This window comes from Mercenaria mercenaria, chromosome 6, assembly GCF_021730395.1.
Source record: "Mercenaria mercenaria strain notata chromosome 6, MADL_Memer_1, whole genome shotgun sequence".
Taxonomy (NCBI): Eukaryota; Metazoa; Mollusca; class Bivalvia; order Venerida; family Veneridae; genus Mercenaria; species Mercenaria mercenaria.
The window spans coordinates 2,196,418-2,202,417 of record NC_069366.1 but is presented as its reverse complement, the minus strand read 5'-3'; the positions used below and the strand labels follow the sequence as shown (position 1 = coordinate 2,202,417).

The 6,000-nt window shown below is 41.8% G+C and overlaps 1 long non-coding RNA gene across 5 annotated transcripts in view; it reads left to right on the top strand.

The window, feature by feature from the left end:
* The first annotated feature begins 1,215 nt into the window (after window positions 1-1,215).
* LOC123549840 (uncharacterized) overlaps window positions 1,216-6,000 on the top strand; it is a 49,381-nt gene continuing 44,596 nt past the window's right edge. The window contains exon 1 of one of the 5 annotated variants that reach the window (XR_008371230.1): window positions 1,216-1,358. This is a non-coding gene — a long non-coding RNA (uncharacterized LOC123549840). Of the gene's footprint in view, window positions 1,359-2,782; window positions 2,874-6,000 lie in introns of those variants that run through there. The other 4 variants (XR_008371233.1, XR_008371228.1, XR_008371229.1 and 1 more) reach the window with 4 other exon arrangements.

The following is a 6,000-nucleotide window of genomic DNA, read 5'->3' as shown; positions in this document are numbered from 1 at the left end:
ACAATTTTGGCCCAATCTTAATGAAAGTTGGTCAGAATGTTACCCTCAATAAAATCTTGGATGAATTTGATATTCGGTCATCTAGGATCAAAAACTAGGTCACCAGATCAGATCAATGGAAAAGCTTGTATAACACTCTAGAGGTCACATTTTTGGCCCAATCTTAATGAATTTGGTCAAATGTTACCCTCAAAAAAATCTTGGACGATTTTTGATATTGGGTCAACTGGGGTCAAAACAGTCACCAGGTCAAATCAAAGGAAAAGCTTGTTAACAACTGTAGAGGTCACATTTATGACTATATCTTCATGAAACTTGATCAGAATATTAATCTTGATGATCTCAAGGTCCAGATCAAATCTGGGTCATGTAGGGTCAAAATCAAAGGAAAAGCTAGTTAACACTCTAGAGGCCACGTTTATGACCATATCTTAATGAAACTTGGTCATAATGTTAATCTTGATGATCTATAGGTCAAGTTCAAATCTGGGTCAGGTGGGGTCAAAAACTAGATCACCAGGTCAAATCAAAGGAAAAGCTTATTAACACTCTAGAGGTCACAATTTTGGCCCAATCTGAATTAAACTTGGTCAGAATGTTACCCTCAATAAAATTTTGGAGGAGTATAATGTTGGGTCATATGGGTCAAAAACTAGGTCACCAGGTCAAATCAAAGAAAAGCTTGTTTACACGTAGGGCCACATTTATACATATCTTAAGAAAATTGGTCAGAATGTTAATCTTGATGTCTTAGTCAAGTTCAAATCTGGGTCAGGTGGGGTCAAAAACAGGTCACTTGGTCAAATCAAAGGAAAAAAATGTTAACACTCTAGAGGCCACATTTATTACTGTATCTTCCTGAAACTTGGTCAGAATGTTAATCTTGATGATCTATAGGTCAAGTTTGAATCTGGGTCATGTGGGGTCAAAAACTAGGTCACCAGGTGAAATCAAAGGAAAAGCTAGTTAACACTTTAGAGGCTACATTTATGACCGTATCTTAATGAAACTTGGTCAGAATGTAGATCTTGATGATCTTTAGGTCAATAGTTCAGGTGAGCGCTACAGGGCCTTCATGGCCCTCTTGTTTTAAGAATAAGCAAATTTTACAATTGAAGGGAGGTAACTCAATTAAAACAAAAAACACACTAAGATCTCTGCTTCATTCTTTTGTGGTATATGTGTATCTATTATTGTATTTTGTATCTTTCTAAACATTATAAAAATGTCTCTTTTGTAGTGTGATGTAAAAGTAAAGCAGAGTGACAAGAGACCAGTAACTTCAGAAGTGAAGAGATGCAGGTCTTTGTTCTACATGGTGAAAGAGGGAATTATAGTTGATTTTTTTGATTTATCAGGTAGATCATTGATACATGTGCCCATGTTTAAGAGGTTTAAATCCATTGGAAAGCCGCATGTATCAAATTAGCATTGGATCAAGAACACTTCATTTTTGAGCCCCTCTTGATGTAGTTCTCAGGCTCCTTTCCACATACATGTACTACAACCCTTTGTGTTCTCTACTGCAATTATTAATTCTTGTTATAGCTACATGTACTTGAATGATTTTACCATTGTCATATAACCCAAGACTTATTGAGGGCATTTTTAGCTCACCTGAGCCAAAGCCTCATGGTGAGCTATTGTGACCACTCAATGTCCGTTGTGTGGCATGCGTCCGTCAACATTTTTAGCTCATCTGATTTTTTGAAAAAAAATGATGAGTTATTGTCATCACTTGAGCGGTTGTCTGCGTCGGCGTTGCCCGGGTTTAAATTTTATGTTTAGGGCAGCTTTCTCCTAAACTATCAAAACTATTGCTTTGAAACTTGGAATACTTGTTCACCATCATAAGCTGACCCGTATAGCAAGAAACATAACTCCCTCTTGCTTTTGCAAGATTTAATGGCCCCTTTTTGTAATTAGAAAATATCAGATTTCTTGGTTAAGTTTTATGTTTAGGTCAACTTTTCCCTAAACTATCAAAGCTATTGCTTTGAAACTTGGAAAATTTGTTCACCATCATAAGCAGACCTTACATCAAAAAACATAACTCCATCTTGCTTTTTGCAAAATTTATTGCCCCTTTTGGACTTAAAAATATCAGATTTCTTGGTTAAGTTTTATGTTAGGTCAACTTTTTCTCTTAAACTATCAAAGCTATTGCTTTGAAACTTGCAACACTTGTTCACCATCATAAGCTGACCCTGTACAGCAAGCAACATAACTCCATCCTGCTTTTTGCAATAATTATTGCCCCTTTTGGACTTAGAAAATCATTTTTTTGGTTGAGTATTATGTTTAAGTCAGCTTTTCTCATAAACTATCAAAGCTATTGCTTTAAAACTTGCAACAGTTTTTCACCATCATAAGTGGACACTGAACATCAAGAAACATAACTCTATCCTGCTTTTTGCAAGAATGATGGCCCTTTTTAGACTTAGAAAATCATGGGAAGGACAATATTTCTATTACACAAAAAAAATCAGATGAGCGTCAGCACCCGCAAGGCGGTGCTCTTGTTTTAAAAAGTCTTCTTCTTGAAAACCACTGGGCAGAATTACACCAAACTTCACAGGAATGATCCTTGGGTGGCCCCCTTTCAAAATTGTTCAAGGTCTAACTAAACTAAAGGAGCAGGGTTCCCATGCTATCCAGGAAAACGGGAAAAGTCTGTGAATTTCAAAAATTGACTCCCGGCCGTGAAAATACCAGGAATTTGGCGAGAAAATGGTAAAGGTACGGGAAAATACCGGGAATTATCCAACTTTGCTAAGGGAAGTAATTCATGATTCAAAATGGCGGACATGGGTGTCATTTCAATTTCCTTTTTTGAAAATACCGATGTTTTTGTGGTTGATGGGCCTATATAGGTTGCTATACTTGAATTTTTAAACAGTAATTTTAGGCTTTCGGTCATTTTTGTGTCGATTTTTAAGAAGCCCTGTGAAATTCCGATTATTTTTCGAGAACAATTTATTGTAACTGTGGGAAACTTACCAGGTGGAATCAGTCTGTACTTTATGCTAATTGGGACAATAGCCAAATAATATTGTCTAGCAACACCAGCAACGTCTTTTCGTGCTGCCCGCGCCAAGGGAAATCACTCTTGCTGTGTTCCGGGTTCAGGCTATCGCCCCGTAGGCCATACCAGACCGTACGCGAGCACTACACTCCTCCCCGTCCTATTGAAAGGAGGTAGTCCCTACACCATGGAAGTAGACCATGGTGTCTTAGACCATGGAAGTATACCATGGTCTCTTGCTCATAAATATGAGATGTTCCTGGGTTTAACCAGTACTAGTATTGTGTCACTTCAGCCACAATACCACCGCTACCGGCGACCATGGATCTCCGCATCCATAGTGCACCAGGATCAGCCCCTATGGCCTAAACAGACTCAGTTCTTCTATAGATAGTCAATGCTATCATAAGAACTGTTCGTACTCGAAGAATGGTCAGCAGCCGAACACTTACCATAAAACAACCTTTAGTCAAACAGGCGGCTGACTCTTACCTCACACAGTTGCCTCTACCTGAGCTTTGCCTAACAGAGGGGGGCCTAGGTAACCTTACTGCTAGTCCAAGCAGAGCTCAAGTCTCCTCTGTGACAGAGCCTTGCGGTGCCTGCCCTATCCTAGTAAAACTGTGTGAGGCCATACGTTCCTCGTCAAGGGTCTCTAGGACGAGGCTTCACCGGACTAATCTGTTTCTTAGTCTGATGTCCCAAAGAAGTTAAGCCATGATTGAGTTCAATAGCTTCCTCCTTCAGACTTTTCAGCATACCAAGATGAATGCCATCTTGACCTTAGTCACACTAACATAAAACACAATCTAACAGAAGAAATTGTTCCCCGTTTTACCGATTTAATTCAGCTACTGGACTGGCAAGAAACAGATCGGACCATGCCGGATCTGTCCTTTCTCATTACCAATCCAAAACAAACAGCAATTTCTCATCCTGTTTCAACACTTCACTCAGCTCCACCACTAAGAACCACCAACTACACAGTCCAGTTTTATCCCTCAGAGCTCCTTGATCCGGTACCGAGATGGAATTCTGAAGGCTAGACCCCAGACCCTTTGTAGAGTCAGAGGTACCTGTCGCACCCTTAAGCACGGCAAGTCTTTTGTTTGTCCTTTCTGGGGATAGGACCTCAGACTGTGAACTTGGCTGTCCTACAGTAGGCACTGAACTGACTGTCCAGACGTGACTGTATTACCGACTACCGAGGCCCTAAACAGCCTCAGTCACAACCCTCCTTGTGGTCACCATGTTCATGTTTACAACAGCATGTTCAAACATATCTACCACAAAGAAGCTTACTACCTCACAGTAGTCTAAATCCATACCAGCATCTGGTAGGCTACTTTTCTCAGAAGGGTCATCCCGCATCTGAGACTACTATTGCAAGGACTGGCTTGCCACTCTTACCCGCAGTGTCATCTGTGGTTCCCTCGTGATACCCGTAGACAGTCGTACCCATGCCAATGTTGGTCTCAGGTTCCCCGGATGCTCTGTGATGTAACCTCCAGGTAACCCCTTTACCAACTGCACTGCGTCGTCTACATCAAGAAACCCGTAGACAGTCGTACCCATGCCCTTGTTGGTCCTAGGTCCCTCAAACGCTCTATGATGGAAGCTCGGTGTCCCCTATGACCAACGGCACTGCGTCGTCTACAAGGTTTAAGGACCCCAACTTTCGTTGTCTTCTTAACAGTAATTACACCTGCCACAAGGTAACTGCTCCAGTCGTGTCCCAGCATGATACTCACTGCAATGCCTCCAACCGGCATTCAAGACATTGCCTTAGCTTTATCATGCTCACGACCTACCCCGTGCTGCAGCACAATATTCAACCGAGACGGCTCCTCCGGCCACTGTCTCACCAGTTAATCTTGAGGCTCTTGGAACCCCATGAATCACCTTAAACTTGAGTGGTCATTTCGTACAATACAGTTTACCAAATAAGAACATAACTACCATAACTACCATATGCAGTGACCTTTTCCTTGCCGACCTGGACCTATGGTACCCATGCACTGATCTATTTATTCCATGCATTGGTGTAAAGCATAAACTCATCCATCCCCATCAACAAGGCTAACCCAGGCGGTTGCATCAGAGCCTCTTATCAAAACTTCAAAAGCTCTGACCCACTCTCCCCGCCACACAAACCGAAGTTTGCCTGTCAAAGCATAAAACAGATTTTGCTTTTATAAAGCCTCTATGGTAGTTCACCAGATTCACCTTTACTGGATCTGACTGTCATGACTTCTTCAAATTTAAGCTCTAATTGCTTAAGTGCCTCAATGACAGTCCTATTATCTGGTGCCCCTTGTGTGCTACCGGCCATTTCTCCCACTGCAAAAATACGTTCCTCCTCTTCGCACCATTCCTCCTTTTCGAACGGCTTAGGTTGGTGCTTTGACATACCAAATATAGCCATGTGTGCCTGTTGGTATTTACGGACTACCTGCTTGGCCTGTTGGATACTCGTAGGATCAAGCATAAACACATGAATGCCTGCATCCTTATCTAACAGGCCCTGACAGAAACGACTTATGACTTGATTAGTCACAAATGAATCTGGCAGGCCTCTGAACGCTCTTGCTGCAAGTGTCAAAAGCCGGTCTGCAAAATCATCTAACGACTCGCCCTCTTCCTGGCAAGCCTGTTGAAATTGCAATTGAGCCACCGCTGGCAACTCGTGCTCACCAAACCACGCCTCAAGCTTACTATGTAAACCCTGGTAAGAGTTCACCTCACCACTATCATGTATCAGTACATAATAGTCCATAGCTTTGCCAGTAAGACACCAGCACAAGCCCTCAAATTTCTCAGCATCTGACCATCCGCATGTCTCAGCATATCTGGGAAACTTTAAATCAAAAGCTTCCCAGCTGCCCTTACCATCAAATGCCAAATGCTTTTGCAAAGAACTTAATTTCTTTGCCATCTGACTATAGTCGGCTCCCACTCTCCCATCTGATGATGGT